The sequence below is a fragment of the Macaca mulatta genome, chromosome 1 (genome assembly GCF_049350105.2).
Source record: "Macaca mulatta isolate MMU2019108-1 chromosome 1, T2T-MMU8v2.0, whole genome shotgun sequence".
Classification (NCBI taxonomy): Eukaryota; Metazoa; Chordata; class Mammalia; order Primates; family Cercopithecidae; genus Macaca; species Macaca mulatta.
Window position 1 is genome coordinate 113,171,447 of NC_133406.1, and position 24,067 is coordinate 113,195,513.

General features: G+C 42.9%; 1 protein-coding gene, 2 long non-coding RNA genes and 1 pseudogene across 13 annotated transcripts in view; 2 read left to right on the forward strand and 2 right to left on the reverse strand.

Moving 5' to 3' along the window:
• The window catches only part of GATAD2B (GATA zinc finger domain containing 2B), a 118,863-nt gene that overhangs the window by 57,706 nt on the left and 37,090 nt on the right, over positions 1-24,067 (forward strand). The window lies entirely within an intron of this gene.
• On the reverse strand, positions 1,451-8,585 carry LOC144331133 (uncharacterized). Its single transcript, XR_013398070.1, has 3 exons — positions 7,510-8,585; positions 5,666-5,812; positions 1,451-2,519 (listed from the first exon to the last, which is right to left on the reverse strand). It is a non-coding gene; the product is annotated as an uncharacterized LOC144331133 (long non-coding RNA).
• LOC715832 (perilipin-2 pseudogene) lies at positions 9,914-11,314 on the forward strand (annotated as a pseudogene).
• On the reverse strand, positions 17,196-18,135 carry LOC144331140 (uncharacterized). Its single transcript, XR_013398080.1, has 2 exons — positions 17,878-18,135; positions 17,196-17,693 (listed from the first exon to the last, which is right to left on the reverse strand). It is a non-coding gene; the product is annotated as an uncharacterized LOC144331140 (long non-coding RNA).

The window sequence follows — 24,067 nt, forward strand, 5'->3', positions numbered from 1 at the left end:
CCAGGTTCGAGCAGGTCTTCTGCCTCAGCCTCCCGAGTAGCTGGGACTACAGGTGTGCAGCACCACGCCTGGCTGATTTTGTGCTTTTAAGTAGAGACAGACGGGGTTTCACCATGTTGGCCAGGCTGGTCTCAAACTCTTGACCTCAGGTGATCTGCCCACTTCGGCCTCCCAGAGTACTGGGATTATAGACATGAGCCACTGTGCCTGGCCTAAAATTTTATTTTAATTGTTTCTAATATGGCGACTCATTTTTGAGACAGAGTCTCACTTTGTCGCCAAAGATGGCGTGCGTTGACACCAAGTCGGCTCACTGCAACCTCTGTCTCCTGGATTCAAGCAGTTCTCCTGCCTCAGCCTCCTAAGTAGCTGGGATTACAGGTGCTCACCACCATGCCTGGCTAGTATTTATATTTTTAGTAGAGACAGGGTTTCATCATGTTGGCCAGGCTGGTCTTGAACTCCTGACTTCAGGTGATCCACCCACCTCAGCCTCCCAAAGTGCTGGGATTACAGGCTTACCTGAGCCACCGCACCTGGCCTCTAATATGGTGACTCTTTTAGTTATTGCTCTCTTTGGGGTCCTTGATTTTATTTATTTATTTATTTATTTATTTAGAGACAGGGTCTTGCAAGACCCTGTCACCCAGGCTGGAGTACAGTGGTACAGTCATAGCTCACTGTATGTGACTCAGTCATTGTCCTGAGTCCAGACAATCGTCTTGCCTCAGCCTCTCAAGCAGGTGTCTTCCATAGTCATGTCAAATTATTTTCTCTGATTTGCCAAATGTATTTCTAACCTCCTGGTTCCTAACCTTGCCAGATATATTGTAGTATAATAAGCACTTTGGGGTGTGATATGTCCTGTTCGTTTCTATCATGTAAGGAGATCAGTGTAGTTTCTTTTGGTTCTATGTTGTCTAAGTCTCCTCTTAGAAATAGTTGTGTTCCCATACCACGCCGATGTGTGCTCTTCTCAAGCCCTTGTTCATACCCTTTTCCATTCTGACAGTTAATTCCAACCTCTAAGATAATCCTATAAAATGGTATATTGCAGGCCGGGCGCGGTGGCTCACGTCTGTAATCCCGGCACTTTGGGAGACTGAGGCAGGCAGATAACTAGGTCAGGAGATCAAGACCATCCTGGCCAACATGGTGAAACCCTGTTTCTACTAAAAATACAAAAATTAGCTGGTGTGGTGGTGTGCATCTATAATCCCAGCTACTCAGGAGGCTGAGGCAGGAGAATCTATTGAACCTAGGAGGCAGAGATTGCAGTGGCTGAGATAGTGCCACTGCACTCCAGTCTGGCGATAGAGAAAGACTCCGTCTCAAAACAAAACAAAACAAAACAAAGCAAAAGGTACATTGGAAATAGTTTCACTTCTTTGTAGCATCAAAAATGAAACCTTTTCTGTACCCATTCTGCTTTTCCTTAGAACCTTTTACCCTTTTTTTTTTTTTTTTTTTTTGATGAATTTGTTTTGCAGTTTGGTTTGTGTGTGTATAAATTCCATTAGGAAACTGAAATGGAGAGGTTACATACTTGGGAAGTGCAGAATAATTACTGGGGTTGATTGATAATAGGAAACATTAGATAGCTTGGAACGAGCTCAGCCATCTGGTTTGCATTACGGCAGGTTGGAGATGATGCAAGACCATTGCTCTGTGATTTTTGCCAGAAACTGAAAGTGCATTTTGTTTACAGTTTAGAAGACAAATCGTCTTTCACTCACCTGTACAGTTGTAAGTAGAGGACACAGACCCACTAATCTCAGAAGCCTGGTTGAGAAATAATTTATTTGGATCATTATTTGCTCTTTTAAAATATATGAATTGTCACTAGAGAATATAGCTAGGCTGTTACTGGATTAGCTATACTTATAACATTCTCACCTCTCTTTTTTTTTTTTTTTTTGAGACGGAGTCTCGCTCTGTCGCCCAGGCTGGAGTGCAGTGGCCGGATCTCAGCTTACTGCAAGCTCCGCCTCCTGGGTTTACGCATTCTCCTGCCTCAGCCTCCCGAGTTGCTGGGACTACAGGCGTCCGCCACCTCGCCCGGCTAGATTTTTGTATTTTTTAGTAGAGACGGGGTTTCACCGTGTTAGCCAGGATGGTCTCGATCTCCTGACCTCGTGATCCGCCCGTCTCGGCCTCCCAAAGTGCTGGGATTACAGGCTTGAGCCACCGCGCCCGGCCTGAAGATTTTAATATGTATCTATTTTTAATCGTTTAGAAGCAATTTGGAGACAGGCGTCCTTTTCAGTTAAAGTTCTGAGACTCCTTATATATGGATCCTTTTCTGTTAATCCTTAGGTTACCCTTTCTTCCAACTTACTCTCAGCTTTAAGCTTGCTGCCTGAAGCAACTCTATACATTTTCTCTCCTCTGCCTAGCTCCTCTTTTTAGAGTATGTTTGCAGGAGACAGAGAGACCTTTAAAGCCAGGAGTTCATTCAACAAGAAATGTTTTGAGTGCCTGTTTATATACAGGTTAGGTGAAAAAGTTAAGAAAATGGGCTGGCCCCTGTGGTTTATGACTGTAATCCCAGCACTTTGGGAGGCCACGATGAGAGGATCACTTGAGGTTAGGAGTTCAAGAGCAGCCTGAGCAACATAGTAAGACCCCTCTCTACCAAAAATTAGCCATGTGTGGTGGCATGCACCTGTAGTACCAGCTACTTGGGAGGCTGAGGCCAGAGGATCACTTGAGTCCAGGAGTTGGAGATGGCAGTGAACTATGATTGTGCCACTGCACTCCAGCCTGAGTGACAGAAAGAGACCTTGTCTCTTAAAAAAAATTTTTTTTTAAGTAGATAAGAAAATGAATTTTAACTACCGGGGCAGTGAGTCATGCCTGGAATCTTAATGTTTTGGGAAGCCAAGGTGGGAGGATCGCCTGAGGCTAGAAGTTTGAGACCAGCCTGGGTAACATAGCAAGACCCAATCTCTGCAAAAAAAATTAAAATTAGCTGGTTGAGGTGGCACACACCTGTAGTCCTAGCTCCTCGGGAAGCTAAGTTGGAAGGATTGCCTAAGCCTAGGAGTTCAAGGTTACAGGAAATTTTGATTGCACCACTGCACTCCAGCCTAGGTGACAGAGTAAGACCCCGTCTCTTGGAAGAAAAAGGAAAGAAAATAGTTTAACTACATACCATTCCTGACTTCTGGGTGCTCACGGTTTTCTGTGGGAAATAGACAAGTAATTCAGTAATAAGACACAGAAAATGACGTTCCCAAAATTCCTTGACAGGCCAGGCGTGGTGGCTGACACCTGTAATCCTAGCACTTTGGGAGGCCGAGGCAGGTGGATTACTTAAGGTCAGGAGTTCAAGACCAGTCTGGCCAACATGGTGGAACCCTGTCTCTACTAACAACATAAAAATTAGCTGGACATGGTGGGCACACCTGTAATCCCAGCTACTTGGGAGGCTGAGGCAGGAGAATGGCTTGAACCTGGGGCAGAGGTTCCAGTGAGCTGAGATCCCGCCACTACACTCCAGTCTGGGCAACAGAGCAAGACTCTGTCTCATTAAAAAAAAAAAAAAACAGAAAAGAAAAGAAAATTCCTTGACAGCACAAAGAAAGGAAAAATTGCCTGGAGGAATGGAGAAGTTTTCATAGGGATGACCATCTAATTTACTCTCCAAACTAGGACACTATTAAAGGTGAAAGGAACATTGTTATCATCATGAGAGGATAAATTGGGACATGTCCTATACAAACTAGGACATATTATTAGTCTATTCATAAAAGTAATGTCTTTGTATGGTTGGTTTTTTTTGTTTGTGTTTTTGAGACAGAGTCTCGCTGTTGCCCAGGCTGGAGTGGAATGGTGCAGTCTCAGCTCACTGCAGCCTCCACCTCCTGGGTTCAAGTGATTCTCCTGTCTCAGCCTCCCAAGCAGCTGGGATTACAGGCCCGTGCCACTACACCTGGCTAATTTTTGTATTTTTAGTAGAGACAGGGTGTCACCATGTTGGCCAGGCTGGTCTTGAACTCCTCACCTCAGGTGATCCATCCACCTCGGTCTCCCAAAGTGCTGGGGTTATAGGCGTGAGCCACCTTGCCCAGCCTTGCATGGTCTTTTTTTTTTTTTGAGACAAAGTCTTGCTGTCCCCCAGGCTGAAGTGCAGTGCTGAAATCATGGCTCACTACAGACTAGATCCCCCAAGCTCAAGCAATCCTCCCACCCCAGCTTCCTGAGTAGCTGGAACTACAGGCACACTCCACCACACCTGCCTGATTTCTATTTGTATTTTTAGTAGAGATGGAATCTTGCTATGTTGCCCAGGCTGGTCTTGGACTCCTGAGCTCAATCAGTCCTACATACCTTGGCCTCCCAGAGTGCTGCGAGCCACCGCACCCTGTATAGTCTTAAAGTACCACCCTCCGTCTTGGATTTAGCACTTCATCTGTACCTTTTTACTGTTGATTGCACAGGCTAAGTGCTATCCTGTCTCAAGCAACATTCTTGCTGTGACCACTACTTGTTACCTTCTCTCCCCAGATATTTGCCTTTAATTCAGGACTGCCCTTAATTCAGGACTTGCTCAAATGTTATTTTTTTCTGACAGGACTTTACTGACCATACTTTTAAGAGTAGTCTCTTCCCCTACCCTAACACCACTCCGACCCATTTTAATGTCTAATTTTTTAAATGATATTTACAAATACATAACATACATATATACCCACATACATATACAATTTGGTTGTTTCTCTCTTTTTTCTTTTTTGGAGATAGGGTCTTGCCTTGTCACCTAGGCTAGAGTGCAGTGATACAATCATGCTCACTTCGGCCTTTACATAGACCCAAATGATGCTCACGCCTCAGCCTCCCGAGTAGCTGGGGCTTTGTTTGGTTTTGAGACATGGTCTCGCTCTGTTCCCCAGACTGGAATTCAGTGGCATGATCTCGGCTCACCGCAGCCTTGACCTCCTGAGCTCAAGTGATCCTCCCACCTCAGCCTTCTAGGTTGCTGGGACCACAGGTGCATGCCACCATCCTGTGATAATTTTGTATTTTTTGTAGAGATGGGGTTTTGCCATGTTGCCCAGGCTAGTCTTGAACTCTTGTGTTTTTTGTGGACATGGGGTTTTGCCATATTGCCCAGGCTGGTCTTGAACTCTTGCCCATCTTGGCCTCCCAAAGTGCTGGGATTACAGGTGTGAGCCATCATGCCCCCAGCCTGATTTCTGAGTTTTTAACTCAATAAAGGGAATGATGACGTCTTTATTATAAATATGGACTATAAGAAGAGAAGTAAGGTAGATTAGAAGGAAGGATATTCCGTCACTTTCCTGTAACTCACCAGACAGAAGAAAGAACAACCTTCTAGGAAGGGGGAAGAAATCAGAACTATCTAGTTTGAGACCTTGATCCTATTCTTTTATTTATTTATTTTTATTTTTTTTGAGGCGGAGTCTCGTTCTGTCGCCCAGGCTGGAGTGCAGTGGCCAGATCTCAGCTCACTGCAAGCTCCACCTCCTGGGTTTACGCCATTCTCCTGCCTCAGCCTCCCGAGTAGCTGGGACTACAGGCGCCCGCCACCTCACCTGGCTAGTTTTTTGTATTTTTAGTAGAGACGGGGTTTCACCGTGTTAGCCAGGATGGTCTCGATCTCCTGACCTCGTGATCCGCCCGTCTCGGCCTCCCAAAGTGCTGGGATTACAGGCTTGAGCCACCGCGCCCGGCTGATCCTATTCTTGAAGTCAGCCATGTTTTAACATTCTTGTTACTGGGCCTCTTCTCTATTTGAGAGCAATTGCTTCTCCAGATTTCTCCAGTTACTATATTATCCTTGTATTCACTGTCAAATTACTTGTATTTCTTACAATACTAGGTAGGTGCTTCAAAACTGAATGATTTCAAAAGAGTCTTCACTTGACCTCTTCAATGAGATGGAAGTTCTTATTGCTTCTAGTCTTCTTTCTGTATTGTTGGATTATCTAATTCAGAGTTTTAAAAAACATTACATAGGGGTGAACAGGTCTTGGACCTCTGGCTGATTGATGTCTCCTGTGACAGAAGGCAAACTACAAAGGAGCTCTTCTTCACATGTAAGAATGGGTGATGATTTCAGCACTTACTGATTATAAATATCTTAAGGACTTATGTTCTGGGACCATTCCAGAGACATCTCTCTCTCCTTTTTTATCTCCCACTTTCTGACTTGATAAGGGGACTATAGTGAATATAGTGACTAACTTTTACATATTTTATCAACGTGAAAAGTTTATGAGGTGCCACTAATTTTATTAGTGCCTACAGTAGAAAAGGGCATCCGTTTTCTATGAAGGGACACTATATCAAAGGCAAGTCATAATTACACACAAGCACACACACACTCTCTCTCTCTTTCTCTCTCTCTCTCTCTCTCTCTCTTTCTTTTTGGTTAGTTGGTTTATTTATTAGAGGTGGGATCTCTCTATGTTGCCCAGGCCAATCTTTATTTATTTATTTTTGAGACGGAGTCTCACTCTGTCGCCCAGGCTGGAGTGCAGTGGCGCGATCTCGGCTCACTGCAAGCTCCGCCTCCCGGGTTCACGCCATTCTCCTGCCTCAGCCTCCCGAGTAGCTGGGACTACAGGCGCCCACAACCGCGCCCGGCTAATTTTTTGTATTTTTAGTAGAGACGGGGTTTCACCGTGGTCTCGATCTCCTGACCTTGTGATCCGCCCGCCTCGGCCTCCCAAAGTGCTGGGATTACAGGCGTGAGCCACCGCGCCCGGCCTGCCCAGGCCAATCTTGAACTCTTGGCCTCAAGTGATCCTTCCACCTCTGCTTCCCAAAGTGCTGGGATTACAGGTGTGCACCACCGTGCTCAGTAGACATTTTTAGAAAAAGGAATCCATTGTGTTCAGCTTATTTGTTTTAAGTTTTTTAATCTTAAAGTTCTAAATGTTTTAGTTTTTAAATATAAAAAAATTGAGAATATTTAAGCATACAGAAAAATAGGGTAGTACAAGCAACAGCTATGTAACTACCATCTTGTCAGCAGTGAATATTTTGCCGTATTTGCTTGGCACATATCAGTATGCCATTGATATATAGCATAAACATTTTTTCTAAACCACTTCTAAGTAAGTTTTAGACTTTTACCTCTAAATACTTAAGATTGCTGTGGTAGGCAAAATAATGCCCCTTCTCCCAAGATGTCTACACCCCAGCCCCCATAACCTGAGAATATGTTCCATTTCATGGCAACAGAGAATTAAGATAGTAGATGGAGGCCGGGCGCCGTGGCTCATGCCTGTAATCCCAGCACTTTGGGAGGCTGAGGCGGGTGGATCACGAGGTCAGGAGATTGGGACCATCGTGGCTAACATAGTGAAACCCCGTCTCTACTAAAAAAAATGCAAAACATTAGCTGGGCGTGGCAGTGGGCACCTGTAGTCCCAGCCACTTGGGAGGCTGAGGTAGAAGAATGGTGTGAACCCAGGAGGCGGAGCTTGCAGTGAGCCAGGATCGCGCCACTGCACTCCAGCCTGGGCGACTGTGTGAGACTCTGTCTCAAAAAAAAAAAAAAAGATAGTAGACGGAATTAAGGTTACTAATCAGTTGACCTTAAAATATGGAAATTAGTCTAGATTATCCAGGTGGGCCCAATATAATCATAAGGGTCCTAAAATGGAAAAGGAGAGCAGAAGAGTGTCAGCGAGATGGCAGTCAGAGTACGTAGGCCTGAGATTTGAAGATGAAGGAAGTGGCCATGAACCCAGCAAAGTAGATTGTCTCTAGCAGGTAACAGCAAGACAATGGATTTTCCTCTAGAAACTCCAGAAGAAATGTAGGAGCTGACTAGGCACGGTGACTCATGCCTGTAATCCTAGCACTTTGGGAGGCCAAGGCAGGTGGATCACTTGAGGCCAGGAGTTGGAGACCAACCTGGGCAATGTGGCGAAATCCCATCTCTACAAAAAATACAAAAATTACAAAAATTAGCTGGGCGTGGTGATGCACAGCTGTAATCCCAGCTACTTCCAGTCCCCAGAGGTTGAGGTGGGAGAATCGCTTGAGCTGCAGAAGGCAGAGGTTGCAGTGAGCCAAGATTGTGCCACTGCACTCCAGCCCAGGTGACAGAGCCAGACTCTTATCTAAAAAATAAATAAATAAGTAGGAGCCATACCCATGCCTTGAATTTAGCGTAATGAGACCCGTTTTAGACTTAATGACTTTCTGAGTGAAAGGTAATAACGTTTGTATTGTGTTTAAGCCACTAAATTGGTGGTAATTTATTATAGCAGCCATAGAAAATTAATAGTAGACTGGGCTCGTGCCTGTAATCCCAGCACTTTGGGAGGTGGAAGGTGGGTGGATCACTAAGGTCAGGAGTTTGAGACCTACCTGACCAACATAGGAAAATCCTGTCTCTACTAAAAATACAAAAATTAGCCGGGCGTGGGGACACATGTCTGTAATCCTGGCTACTCGGGAGGCTGAGGTAGGAGAATCACTTGAACCCAGGAGGCAGAAGTTACAGTGAGCCAAGATCTTGCCAGTGCACTTCAGTCTGGGCAACAGAGCAAGACTCTGTCTCGGGAAAAAAAAGAAAAAGAAAAGAAAAAAGAAAACGAATGGTACAGTTACATCTCAGAAAAAATACGGACAATCTCCTGTTCAACCACAATACTATTATAACCAACAAGATTAATAATAATTCCCTAATATTATTTAATACTGAGTCCATTTGAAAATTTACCCAGTTCCCCATAATATCTTTTGTAGTTGTGTTTAAACCAAGATTCAATCAAAGATTATACATTATATTTGGTTATGTCTCTAAGTCTCTCAACCTAGGACAGTCTGTATCACCACCTCTTTTTTTTGATATCACCTGTTTTGAAGAGACAACGCTTATTGATTTGAAATAGGTTCCACATTGTAGATTTGTCAGATTGTTTCCATGTTGTCTCAGTGCCTGCAGTGAAAAGTTTGATCCCTAGGGTAAGGTAACAACAAGATTGTTCCATTGTTAAGATGTGTTTTTCCTTTTGCATTTAATCGTCTGTGGAGTTATTTTATTTAAACTGAACTAGTTCTTATGAAAATAAATGTTAAACTTCCAGACCAGCATATTTTATAATGCCAGGATAACAGACCATATAACCTAAAACCCTTATGCTATTCCATTACAAAACACCTAGTAATGCCGGATGAAATGTAACAACTATTTTTAAATTTTTAAACAAATGTTTAAAAATGCATAGCTAGCTAAGCCTGAAAGAATTAAGGAAAATTCTCAGGGACTGCAGATGAAAGAGGAACTGAAAATGAGCAGTATGCATGTGACTTAATGCTGTGGTATTTCTGGGTGCTTTGCCTAGTCTCAGTTACCTAAAGGCTTGATTTTAATGTCTATGAGCCTTAGGCCTGTATGGAACAGTTAGAAATGCAAATCTGTATATAAAGCAGGGAGCCTTAAAGGTTCATACTCAAGAGAAAGGAAGGGACCACAGAAAATTCCATCTACTGTTTGAGGAAACAAGGAAACTTTTGTGTCTCTGGCTGGGGGTAGATGGGAATGTCTCCTGAAAATTTATGTTTGGACTCAAGAATACACAATAAGGAAAGGATCAATAGGGCAAGGGTGGTCCCTCCAACAAATGGTGCTGGGAAAACTGGATATCCACAGCAAAATAATGAAATTTATCTTGTACTGTACACAAAAATCAACTCAAAATGGATTAAAGAGTTAAACATAAGACCTGAAACTATAAAACTCATAAGAAGAAAACAGGGAAAAAGCATTATGACATTGATCTTGGCAATGATTTCGTGGATATGACATCAAAAACACAGGCAACAAAAGCAAGTGGAACTGCATCAACCTAAAAAGCTTCTGCATGGCAAAGGAAACGGCAGAATGGAAAGGCAGTCTACAAAATGCGAGGAAATGTTTGTGAACCATGTATTTGATAAGGGGTTAATCTCCAACATATGTAAAAAACTCATACAACTCAGTAGCAAAAAAAAAAGGGGGGCCTAAAAATAGGCCCTTTGCTGCCGTCCGTCAATTTATTTCTCCAGGAAGAAAAATGGCATCTGTTGCAGTTGATCCACACCACCCAAGTGTCGTGACGTGGGTGGTCACCCTGCCCTTGGTGAGTTCCATGTATGACCCCATGTCCTCAGCCCATGTCAGTACAAAGGACCAGTGTCCCTACTTGAAGTCTGTGTGTGAGATGGCAAAGAAGGGCGTGAAGACCATCACCTCGGTGGCCATGTCCAGTGCTCTGCCCGTCATCCGGAAGCTAGAGCTGCAGATTGCAGTTTTGCCAGTATCTATGCCTGTAAGGAGCTAGACAGGATTGAGGAAAGACTGCTTATTCTGAATCAGCCATCAGCTCAGGTTATTGCCAATGCCAAAGGTGCTGTGACGACTACTGTAACTGGGGCCAAGGATTCATCACAGGGGTAATGGACAGGACCAAAGGGGTAGTGACTGGCACTGTGGAGAAGACCAAGTCTGTGTCAGTAGCAGCATTAACACAGGCTTGGGAAGTCAGATGATGCAGCTCGTGAGCAGTGGCATAGAAAATGCACCACCAAATCAGAGCTCTTGGTAGGACAGTACCTCCCTCTCACTGAGGAAGAGCTAGAAAAAGAAGCAAAAAAAGTTGAAGGATATGATACAGTTCAGAAGCCAAGTTGTTACGTTAGACTGGGATCCCTGTCTACCAAGCTTTACTCCGTGTCTACCAAACTTCACTTCCTACCAGCAGGCTCTCAGCAGGGTTAAAGAAGCTAAGCAGAAAAGCCAAGAGACCATTTCTCAGCTCCATTCTACTGTTCACTTCATTGAAATTGCCAGAAAGAGTGTGCATAGTGCCAATCAGAAAATCCAGGATGCTCATGATAAGCTCTACCTCTCGGGTGGAGTGGATAAGGAGTATTGGATACCATGATACTGATGAGTCCCACTGTGCTGAGCACATTGAGTCACATCCTTTTGCTGTTGCCCACAACTTGACTTAGCAGCTCCAGACCACATGCCATACCCTTCTGCCCAACATCAACGGATTGCCACAGAACATCTAAGGTCAGGCCAAGCACATGGGGGTGATGGCAGGTGACATCTACTCAGTGTTCCACAATACTGCCTCCTTTAAGGAAGTGTCTGACAGCCTCCTCGGAATCTTTAAATGACTTGATGGGTTATCTTGTTAATGACATGCCCCTCAACTGGCTGGTAGGTCCCTTTTACCCTCAGCTGACTGAGTCTCAGAATGCTTAGGACCAAGGTGTGGAGATGGACAAGAGCAGCCAGGAGGCTCAGTGATCTGAGCACAAAACTAATTAAACCTGCCCCTGTCACCAGCGCATGATGTGGCCAGCCAGTTAACACCTTTTGTTATGTTGAAATTAACCTGCTAGGCAACCCTAAATTGGGAAGCAAGTAGCTAGTAAAAAGGTCCTCAATTATAGTTATTTCCAACTGGATTAAGAGCTTTAAAGTTTCTGGCATTAGCAGATGATTTCTGTTCACCTGGTAAGAAAAGAATGCTAGGCTTGTTAGAGCCTAGCCAGAACTCACAAAAAATTCGAGTGCACTTATGTTCTCATTCTGTGGCCATTGTGTTACTCTCTGTTACCATTTGTGTTGAACAAAAACATCTTCATGCGGGCTGGGTGTCTGCTCTGGTATGATTTGAGCAGGACTCTTTACTGATTTATCTCATGATTGCTTGTACAACTTGATTTTAGTTTTTTATTTCTCAAATAGGAATACTACCTTTGAATTCAATATAATTCACTGTAAGATTTAACAACAAAAAGTGGACCAAGGACCTGAATAGACATTCTCCAAAGAAGACATAAAAGTGGCCAAGTATATATGAAAAATTGCTCAACATTGCTAATCATCAGAGAAGTACATATCAAAACCACAATGAAATATCATCACCTCACACCTGTCAATGTCAAGATGCCTATTTTTTTTTAATTGACAAGGGAGTGAAGAAGGTGAAACTCTTGCACACTGTTGGTGGGAATGCAAAATGGTACAAGAAGCCACTATGGAAAACATGGAGGTTCCTTGACATATTAAATATAGAAGTACCAGATGGTCCAGCAATCGTGCTTCTAGATTTCCAAAATAATAAAATCAGGATCCCTAAGAGATATCAGCACTCCCACATGTGACAACATGGATGAAGCTTGAGGACATTATGCTAAGGGAAATAAGACAGTCACAGAAAGACAACTGTGTGAGTCTACTTATGTGAGGTATCTAAAGTAGTCAGATTCATAGGTTGACAGTTAAATGGTGGTTGCCAAAGGCTGAGGGGGAGGAGAAATTGGGGAGTTGCTAAACAATGTATGTAAAATTAATGTCAAGCAGGAGGAAAAAGCTCTAGAGATCTGCCATACAACACTGTATCTATAGTCAACATTAATCAACATTAATGTATTGTACACTTGAAAATTTAAGAGGGTAGGCCGGGCGCGGTGGCTCAAGCCTGTAATCCCAGCACTTTGGGAGGCCGAGACGGGCGGATCACGAGGCCAGGAGATCGAGAGACGATCCCGGCTAACACGGTGAAACCCCGTCTCTACTAAAAAATACAAAAAAAAAAAAACTAGCCGGGCGAGGTGGCGGGCGCCTGTAGTCCCAGCTACTCGGGAGGCTGAGGCAGGAGAACGGCGTAAACCCGGGAGGCGGAGCTTGCAGTGAGGCTGAGGCAGGAGAACGGCGTAAACCCAGGAGGCGGAGCTTGCAGTGAGCTGAGATCTGGCCACTGCACTCCAGCCTGGGTGACAGAGCAAGACTCCGTCTCAAAAAAAAAAAAGAAAATTTAAGAGGGTAGATCTTGTGTTAAGTGTTCTTATCATAATAAAACGAATTTTTTTTTTTTTTTTTTTGAGATGGAATCTTGCTCTGTCACCCAGGCTGTAGTGTAGTGGCGCGTTCCTGGTTCACTGCAACCTCCGCCTCCCGGGTTCAAGCAATTCTCCTGCTGCAGCTTCCTGAGTAGCTGGGATTATAGGCACATGCCACCACGCCTGGCTAATTTTTGTTATGTTGAAATTAACCTGCTAGGCAACCCTAAATTGCCTAAATTGCTGGAGTTCAAGACCAACATAGGCAACATGGTGAAACCCCACCTCTGCTAAAAATGTAAAACATTAGCTGGGTGAGGTGGCACATGTCTGTAATCCCAGCTACTCAGGAGGCTGAGGCAGGGGAATTGCTTGAACCCGGGAGGTGGAGGTTGCAGTGAGCTGAGATCACACCATTACATTCCAGCCTGGGCGGCAGAATGAGACTCCATCTCAAAAAAAAAAAAAAAAAAAAGGATTAAATATAAACATTTTGGAAAAAAAAGAAAAAAATACTTTGGAGGAGGAGACATTTGAAAAAGAATCAAATAGAAAATCTAGAAATGCTAAAGAATATTTTGTAAATATTTTGTTTTGTCTTTGAGACAGAGTCTTGCTCTGTTGCCCAGGCTGGAGTGCAGTGGCATGATCTTAGCTCTCTGCCCTCTCCACCTCCTGGGTGCAGCCTCTGGAGTAGCCGAGACTACAGGGATGCGCCACCATGTCCAGCTAATTTTTTTTTTTTTTTTTGTAGAGATGGGGTTTTGCCATGTCTCCCAGGTTGGTCTTGAACTTCTGGACTGAAGCCGTCCACCTGCCTCAGCATAGCCAAAGTGCTGAGATTATAGGCATGAGCCTGTAATCAAGAATATGGTCTTTTATCAGCACATATTTTATCTAGTAAATATTGTAGGCCAGGCACTGAATAAAATAGAAACCTCTCCTAAGGAGTGCTTACATTTTATTGAATGGGAAATAGATGAACAAATAGAATATGTCAGATGATAATAATTACTGTGAAGGAGAGTAACATGTCTGGTGCCTGGGCTGAAATGACTCAAAAAGCAGAGGAGTGCCAACTCGGTGTCTATTGTGGTCTCTCCCTGAGGCTTGGCTTTTTTCACAGCATGGCAGCCTTGGGGTAGTGAAACTTCTTAGTAGCTCAGGGCTCCAGATTTGAGTATTTCAGTAAATAAGAGAGAAGCTGCATTGTTTTTTACAACTCAGTTGCAGAAATCGCACAGCAACTGGTTGAAACAGTCAGACCCCATTCCCCAACTCCCAGCCAGATTCAAGAGAAGAGAAGAAGACATAGACTCTGCCTCTTGATGTGAGGAGTCAGGCTTTTTTTGTTTGTTTTTGAGATGGAGTCTTGCTCTGTTGTCCAGGCTGGAGTGCAGTGGTGCGATCTCAACTCACTGCAGCCTCTGCCTCCCGGGTTCAAGCTATTCTCCTGCCTCAGCCTCCTGAGTAGTTGGGATCACAGGCGGCCACCACCATACTGCCTAATTTTTATATTTTTAGTAGAGACAGGGTTTCATTATGTTGGCCAGGCTGGTCTTGAACTCCTGACCTCAGGTGATCCACCCACATCAGCCTCCCAAAGTGCTGAGATTACAGGCATGAGCCCCCGTGCCTGGGCCTGATTTGAGGAGTTTTGAAGAATTTTAGGGGGACAGTGTTTTTAAACTGCGACAGATGCCATTTAAGCATTTTGAGCGAAGGAGTATTATAATCTTAAATTTTAGAAAGATCACTGTGATTTCTCTATCGGACATAGACTGAAAGAGTAACAGTAGAAACAGAGTTAAAAAGAATTACTGGTAAAACCCATCTCTACTAAAAGTGCAAAAATTGGCTGGGCATGGTGGTGCATGCCTGTAATCCCAGCTACTTGGGAGGCTGAGGCAGGAGAATCGCTTGAAACCGGAAGGCGGAGGTTGCAGTGAGCCAAGATCGTGCCACTGCACTGCAGCCTGGGTGATGTCTCAAACAAAGGAAAAAAAAAATCAAATTTAAAATACATTTGGAAGGTGATGCTGATAGCGTTTGCAGATAGAATGCATGTGGGTATGAGAAAGAGGAACTAAGAATGACTCCAAGTGTTTAGTTTGAATGGTGGTGTCATTTGCTAAGATGTGTAACAATAGGGGAAGAAACAGTTTTGGACATAAGATTATAAAATGCTTGTTAGATATCTGCTATCGTTTGAATGTTTGTCCCTCCAAAATTCATGTTGAAATTTAATTGACATTGTAATAATATTAAGAAGTGGGACCTTTAAGAAGTGATTAAGTTGTTAGGGCTTTACCCTCATGGGTGGGATTAATGTTATAGAAGGGCACCTTCTCTTTGCCCATCTGCTGTGTTATTAGACAGCAAGAAGGTCTTCACCACATGCCAGCACCTTGATGTTAGGCTTCCCAACTTCTGGAACTGTATGCCAATAAATAGCCAATAAACTTCTGGTCTTTATAAAGTACCGAAAGCTGGGTACAGTGACATACACCCATAGCCCCAGCTACCTGGGATGCTAAGGTAGGAGGATCATTTGAGCTCAAGGAATTTGGCAACATGAAGAAACTCCATCTCTAAACAAAACAGAACACACACTCCCACACACGCCTATGTAAATTACCCAGTCTGTAGGGGGTTTTTTGTTTGTTTTTTGTTTTGTTTTGAGATGAGTCTTGCTGTTGCCCAGGCCAGAGTGCAGTGGCGCGATCTTGGTTCACTGCAACCTCTGCCTCCCGGGTTCAAGCAATGCTATGCCTCAGCCTTCTGAGTAGCTGGGATTACAGGCACCCACCACCACACCTGGCTAGTTTTTTTGTATTTTTAGTAGGGACAGGGTTTCACCATCTTGCCAGGCTGGTCTTGAACTCTTGACGTCATGATCCCCCTGCCTCAGCCTTCCAAAGTACTTGGATTACAGGCATTAGCCACCACACAAAATGGACTAAGACAACATCCAAATGGAGATGTTAGTTAGGTAACTGACTATATAAAGAGAGTTTTGGAGGAGAATGACAGCTAGGAATATCAATTTGAGAATTAGTATATAAATGCTATTTAAAGCCATGGGAACACTCCATTTTTACAGTTAGAAGATAGAAAGATGAATAAAAACTAATGAAGAAGACTAAGAATAAAGGATCATGAGTGTAGAATAAGACCCAGAGATGTGAAGTCCCGAAAGCCAAGTGAAGAATGCAGTTCAAGAAGGAAGGAAGATTGAATTTATAAAATGCAGCTGAAAGTTCAAATAAGGATTGATAAATACATAATTATTGGACTTGGCAACATGAAGGTAATTAGTGACCTGGAATAAATAATCTCTTTAAATTGAGGGAATAAAACCTGAACTGAAGTGGTTTTAATCCAGAAGAAAGAGACAAGAAGTATAGGTAACTCTTGAGGAATTTTGCTATAGAAGGGTTCAGGGACATGGAGCAGTGACTGGAATACGACAGGAAGTCATGGGAAGAATTTTCTAAGGTGTAAGAAATACTATACCAAGTTGGTATGGTGATGGGGTGATTCTTAACACTGGCTAAATAATAGAACTAACTGGGGAATTTGTTAAAGGATAGCTGCATGAGTTCAATGGCAGACTGATTAAATCAGAATCTTTGGGAATTGGACCGTGATATCAGTATGTTTGTTTGTTTTACAGTTATTTAGATGATTCTAATATGCATCCAAAGTTGATCTGCTTTGAAGTAGATCAGTAAAATTAACTCGTTATATAAACAGTATATCCAACACAGTTGAAAATTAGGAACAATAGAAATTACACAGAATGCAGCATAGGAATATTAAAAACGGAAAATACGAAAAAAGAGATGAGACATGAAGACTAGAGTGAGATGGTCCAAGATACATCTCATGGGAGTTCTAAGGTAGGGTAGAGAAAATGGAGAGTAGCAACATTCAAAGAGATAATAGCAGAAAATTTCACATAATTTCTAAGTATGAATCTTCAAGGAAAAAATATAGTGAATCCTGAAAGAATAACACTAAAGACAAAGATCTTACGAAAGCAGCCAAATAGATTACTGCAAAGGAATGAAAATTAGACTCAGGCCAGGCTCTGTGATTCATGCCTGTAATCTCAGTGCTTTGGGAGGCCTGAAGAGGAGGATCACTTGAGTTCAGGAGTGAGGCTGCAGTAAGCTATGATTTTACCAGTGCGCTTCAGGCCGGGTGACAGAGGGAGACTCAATCTCAAAAAGATGTGATCTTTCTTAGTTATCCACAGAAGTGTGTCTAGTTACTCAGCTGTAAGCATTCTGAGGTCAGGGACTAAATACAACAATTAAGTACAATGTTGCAAAAACACTGACATTAAAAATAGAAGTTCCAGGCCAGGCACAATGGGTCACACCTGTAATCCCATCTGTGATCCCAGCACTTTGGGAGGCTGAGGCAGGCAGATCACTTGAGGCCAGGAGTTCGAGACCAGTCTGGCCAACATGGCGAAACCCTGTCTCCACTAAAAATACAAAAGCCAGGCGTGGTGGTGCATGTCTGTAGGCTCAGTTACTTGGGAGGCTGAGGCACAAGAATCACTTGAAACCAGGAAGCAGAGGTTGCAGTGAGCCAGGAGATTGTGACATTGCACTCCAGCCTGGGTGACAGAGCAATACTCTGTCAAAATAAAATAAAATAGCTTTGACTGTATGTAACACACTAATGATGACTAATTCATTGGAACTAAAAATAAGATAAGACTGAAATAAAAAATAAAAATTTAATAGAAGGCATAAAAGAGCAAGAAGGGCCAGGTGCAGTGGCTCACGCCTGTAATCCCAGCACTTTGGGAGGCCGAGGCAGGTGAATCACGAGGTCAGGAGTTTGAGACCAGCCTGGCCAACATGGTGAAACCCCATCTCTGCTAAAAATACAAAAATTAGCCAGGAGTGGTGGCGGATACCTGTAATCCCAGCTACTCGGGAGATTGAAGCAGAGAATTGCTTGAACCCAGGAGGCGGAGGTTGCAGTGAGCCGAGATCACGCCACTGCATTCCAGCCTGGGTGACAGAATGAGACTCCATCTCAAAAAAAAAAAAAAAAAAGTAAAGAACAAGAAGGGGCTGGACATGGTGGCTCATGCTTGTAATCCTAGCACTTTGGGAGGTTGAGATGGGTGGATCACTTGAGGCCAGTTCAAGCCCAGTGTGGCCAATATGGTGAAACCCCATCTCTACAAAAAATACAAAATTAGCTGGGCATTGGTGGCATACACCTGTAATCCCAGCTACTTTAGAGGCTGAGGTAGAAGAATCACTTGAACCTGAGAGACAGAGGTTGCATTGAGCCAGGTTCACACCACTGCACCCTAGGCTGGATGACAGAGTGAGACTGTCTCAAAACAAACATAGCAATAAGGAAGCACAGAACAAGCAAGGTAAATAGAACAGAAGATGGTAGAAATAAAACTAAATATATTAGTGATCATTACAAGTGTAAATGTACTAGTCAGTTTTTTAGAAACAATTCAATGGAAAAACAAATTCAGGTAAATACTGTCAAAAACATAAAGGTGTAGAAATTGAAATTAACAGTGAAAAAAATGTTGTAGGTAAATATTAACCAGAAAGTTAATGTCACCATACTAATATAAGACAAACTTTAAGGCAAAAAGAATTATTATGGGAATGGTTTTTGGGGAGTTTTTTTGTTTGCCTTTTTTTAATAGAGATAGGGTCTTGCTCTGTCATCCAGTGGAGTACAGTGGTATAATCATGGTAAACTGCTGTCTCAAATACCTGAGCTTAAACAGTCCTTCCACCTCAGCCTCCTGAGTAGCTGAAACTGTGGACGCATGCCACCATGCCTGGTTAGTTTTTTTTTTTTTTTTTTGAGATGGAGTCTTGCTCTGTCACCCAGGCTTGAGTGCAGTGGTGCAATTGCTCACTGCAGCCTCAGCCTCCCGGGCTCAAGGAATCCTCCCACCTCACATCTCCCCCCTCCGCCGCCCCCGCCAAAGTAGCTGGAACTATAGGCGCGTACTACCATACCTGGCTAATTTTTTATATTTTGTAAACATGGGGTTTTGTCATATTTCCCAGGCTGGTCTTGAACTCCTGAGCTCATGGGATCCACCCGTCTCAGCCTCCCAAAGTGCTGGGATTACAGGTGTGAGCCACCGCCACGCCCAGCCTAATGTTTTAAATTATTTTTAGAAGACAGGCTATCACTATTTTGCATAGGCTGGAACTTTTTTTTTTTTTTTTTAATTTAAGCTAATACAGGGTCTGGCTCTGTCATCCAGGCAGGAGTTCAGTGGCTTGATCAGGCTCACTGCAGCCTCAGCCTCCTGTGCTTAAGCAATCCTCATTGAATTGTCTTGGCACCCTTGTTGAAAAATCAGTTGACCATATGTATTAGGGTGTATTTCTGAGTTTTTTTCCATTGATCACATATCTGTCTTTATGCCAGTACCACACTATTGTTAAATCCACTGTAGTTTTCATCTCAGACAGTAGTCTTCATCTCTAGAAATTTGACTTGAGTCTTTTTGTACATCATCCATTTCTCTGCGTAACTTTTTGAACATAGGGAATGCAGTTACAGTATTAATCTGTTTTAAAGTCATTTTAATTCTAACAGAATTAGTTCTGGGTAAATAGATTTCTTCTGATTGATTATTCTTCTCGTTATGGGTCATGTTTTCATGCATCTTTGCAAACCTGTTCATCTTTAATCAAATTCCAGACATTGTGAATTTTATGTTTTTGGGTGCTGGATTATTTTTATTCCTATAAATCTTGAGGGTTGATTTGCAATTCAGTTATTGTATTTGTCAACTGTGTGGGTCTTTGCCTTTTTTTTTTTTTTTTTTTTTAAAGTATATAATTTGTTAGGGCAGTACTTAAACTAAGCAGTACTTAGTTTAGGGCTAAAAGTTCCCTAGTACTAAGGTAGGACTTTCCTGCACACTCTACCCGATACCCCATAAATTTAATTTTTCTAATCTGGGTATTAAGAATAGGCACTATTCCTGGCCCCGTGTGAGTGCTGGGTAGTGCTTGCTCCATTCCTTTCATATGTTTTTTTTCCCCCAGTCTTGGATAGTTTCCTCAGTTACATGTGCTGATCAGCACTCTGATCTCCTCAGTATTTGAGGGGATCATTTTACAGATCTCTGGGCTTCTGAGACTTTATCTGCAGCTTTCTCTGCTGTGATACTCTGTCCTTTGAAATCTGGCTGCCATTATCTCATTATATTCTCAGCTCCATCTCTTCAACTCAGGAGTCTCTCAGGCTTTGCCTTAATCTCCCTCCCCTCCTGCATCATGTCCTGGAAACTCCCTTAGGGCAATAAGCCAGGCCAGTTGTAGAGCTCACTTCACTGCTTCTTGTCACTCTGGAGTCACTGTCCATTATTGCCTGATGTCCATTGTTTTCAAAACCCTTGTTTTTATGTTTTTTTTCTTTTTTTTTTTCTTTTTTTCTTTTTTTTGGTGGTGGTGGTTCTTTTAGGTGAGAGGGTAAATCTCTGGTCTCTTGAATCATCTTGACCAGAAGTGGAAATTGCAACATTGGTTTTAACATCAACAAATTGATCCCTAAATGCTGAGGTGGAGAATGGATAACTAATTGTATATTCCTGCTGTGGGATTCTACACAGCAATTAAAGCAAATTAAGTAGAGCTTTATCCAGTTACTTGGACAGATTTTAAATATAAAAAAAATGAAGGCTGGGCATGGTGTCTCACACCTGTAATCCTGGTGCTTTGGGAAGCCAAAGCAGGAGGATCGTGTGAGGCCAGGAGTTCAAGACTAACCTGGGCAACATAACAAAACCCCATCTTGACAAATAATTTTTTAAAAATTAGCCAGGTGTGGTGGTGTGCACCTGTAGTCCTAGCTGCTTGGGAGGCTGAGGTGGGAGGATTGCCTGAGCCCAGGAGGTCAAGGTTACAGTGAGACATGATCACACCACTACATTCCAGCCTGGGCAACAGAGTGAGATACTATCTCTAAAAAAAAAAAAAAAAAAATGCCAGCTGCAGTGGCAAAAATTAGCCTGGCATGGCAGCATGAGCCTGTAATCCTGGCTACTCAGGAGGCTGAGGCGGGAGGATCACTTGAACCCAGGAAGCGGAGGTTGCAGTGAGCTGACATGGTCCATTGCACTCCAGCCTGGGTGACGGCGAGACTCTGTCTCAAAAATAAATAAATAAGGCTGGGCGAGGTGGCCCATGCCTGTAATCCCAGCACTTTGGGAGGCCGAGGCGGGCGGGTCACCTGAAGTCAGGAGTTTAAGACCACCCTGACCAACATGGTGAAACCCTGTCTCTACTAAAAATACAAAAAAATTAGCCAGGAGTGGTGGCGGGCACCTGTAATCCCAGCTACTCCGGAGGTCGAGGCAGGAGAATTGCTTGAACCCGGGAGAAGGAGGCTGCAGTGAGCTGAGATCGTGCCATTGCACTACAGCCTGGGCAACAAGAGTGAAATTCCATCACATACATACATACATACATACCTACAAACAAAATATGTTAAAAAGCAAAAACAATATTGGAAAGAAAAATGAAGGATAGTACAGAAGTGATAATTTCTAAAAATACACAAAATATTTATATATTATTAATGGCTACATGTATATGCAATAAACTTATTAAAGTATTTATGAGAATGGAAACAACATCTGAAGGAGGAGGGAGGGGAAGAAAGGGTTGAGAGTGAAGTTACACACAGTGCTTCAGTTTTATCTAATGTTTTGTCTCACTAAAAATAGGAGACCACATAGATGCCTCGTGACTAGTATCTAAAATACATAAAGAACTCTCAAACTCAACTGTAAAAAGGAACAGCAAAGAGCTCGGTTAGGAAATGAGCAAAAGACATGAACAGAAGTTTCATAGAAGAAAATTACAGATGGCAAATAAACATGTAAAAAGAACATCAGTAGCCATTAGGGAAATGAAAATTGAAACCACAATGAAATACTACCACACACCTATCCAGATGGCTTAAGTAAGAAATAATGACACCAGCCAGGTTCAGTGGCCCACACTTCAAGTCACTTCTCCTCTAGTGGCTGAGATAGGAGGATGGAATGAGGCCTGGAATTTGAGGCTGCAGATTGCTAAGATGGTGCCTCTGCACTCCAGCCTGGGTAACATAGTGAGACCCCATCTATTAAATAACAGTAATAAAAATGACACCACCAAATGCTGGTGAGGGTGTGAAAAACCTGGATTTCTCGTACATTGCATCTGGGAATATATGATGGAGGAAAACAGGTTGGCAGTTTCTTATGAAACCAAACATTCACTTACCATATGACTCAGCAGTTGCACACTTGGGCATTTATCCCAGATAAATGAAAACTTTTCTACAAAAACATTCCCATGAATGTTCATAGCAGCTTTATTCCTAATAACCAAAAGCTGAAAACAACTCAGATGTCCTTCAGTGAGTAAATAAACCATGGTACATCCATACCATGGAATACTACTCAGCAATAAAAAGGAATAAACTGTTGGTACTTGCAGCCACTTGGATAAATCTCAAGGAAATTATCCTAAGTGAAAAAGGCCAATCCTAAAAGTTACATACTGTGTGATTCCAACTTTATAATGATTTGAAAAGCTAACATTTTCTAAATGGAGAACAGATTAGTGACTTTTAGGAGTTAGGAATGAATGTAGCAGGAGATGGGAGGGGAGAGGTAGATGTTATTATAAAACGGTAACACGAGGGATCCTTGAGGTGATGGAATGGTGCTGTTTCTTAACTGTAATAATGGATACATGAACCTAAAAATGTGACAAAATTGTGTAGAACCAAGTATACCTACAAAGGAATACTAATAAAATGGGACATCTGAAGATCTGCTTATTGTATCAATGCTGAGATCCTGGTGGTGATACAGTATTATAGTTTTGCAAGATTTTACCATTGGGGGAAACTAGATAAAGGGTATGTGGGATCTTTATTTCCATCTTTGAAATATTTTATAATAAGAATATGCAATCTCTTCAGTGTGTACAATAAAATTCTCTGTGACCATTTGAGACATCTCTTCTTGTGACTATTTGAGTCACAAGAAGAGGAATCAGAAAAAATAGTGGAAACATAAGAAATGAAAATTTTTTGCTTATTAATATTTACTTCAAAGTTTTTAGATTTTAAAAAGATAAATTAGAATTTATGAAAGTATTTTTTTTAAGAATATATTTTTGGCCGGGCACGGTGGCTCACGCCTGTAGTCCCAGCACTTTGGGAGGCCGAGGTGGGCGGATCACCTGAGGTTGGGAGTTCGTCTGAGACCAGCCTCACCAACGTGGAGAAACCGCATCTCTACTAAAAATACAAAATTAGTTGAGCGTGATGGCGCATGCCTGTAATCCTAGCTACTCGGGAGGCTGAGGCAGGAGAATTACTTGAACCCGGGAGGCGGAGGTTGCGGTGAACCGAGATCGCGCCATTGCACTCCAGCCTGGGCAACAAGAGCAAAACTCCGCCCAAAAAAATAATAATAATTAGTATTTTCGGCAGGGCGCAGTGGCTCATGCCTGTAACCCCAGCACTTTGGGAGGCCGAGGCAGGTGGATGCCCTGAGGTCAGGAGTTTGAGACCAGCCTGACCAACATGGTGAAACCCCATCTCTACTAAAAATACAAAAAATTAGCCGGGCATTATGACGGTTGCCTGTAATCCCAGCTACTCGGGAGGCTGAGGCAGGAGAATCGCTTTAACTTGGGAGGCGGAGGTAGCAGTGAGCCAAGATCATGCCATTGCATTCCAGCCTGGGCAACAAGTGAGACTCTGTCTCAAAAAAAAAAAGAAAATGTTTTCATTTCTACTTAGGAATTTTAAACCAAAACAGCTTTTTGTTTGTTTGAGACAGATTCTCGCTTTGTCACCAGGTCTAGAGTGCAATGGCATGATCTCAGCTCACTGCAACCTCCACCTTCCAGGTTTAGGGGATTCTCCTGCCTCAGCCTCCCAAGCAGCTGGGATTATAGGCACCCGTCATCATGCCTGGCTAATTTTTTGTATTTTTAGTAGAGACACGGTCTCAACATGTTGGTCAGGCTGGTCTCATACTCCTAACCTCAAGTGATCTGCCTGCTTTGGCCTCCCAAAATGCTGGGATTACAGGTGTGAGCCACTGCACCCAGCCTTCAAAACAGTTTTTTTTGTTTTTTTTTTTTTTTTTGAGAGGGAGTCTCCTGCTCTCGCCCAAGCTGGAGTGCAGCGGCGCGATCTCGGCTCACTG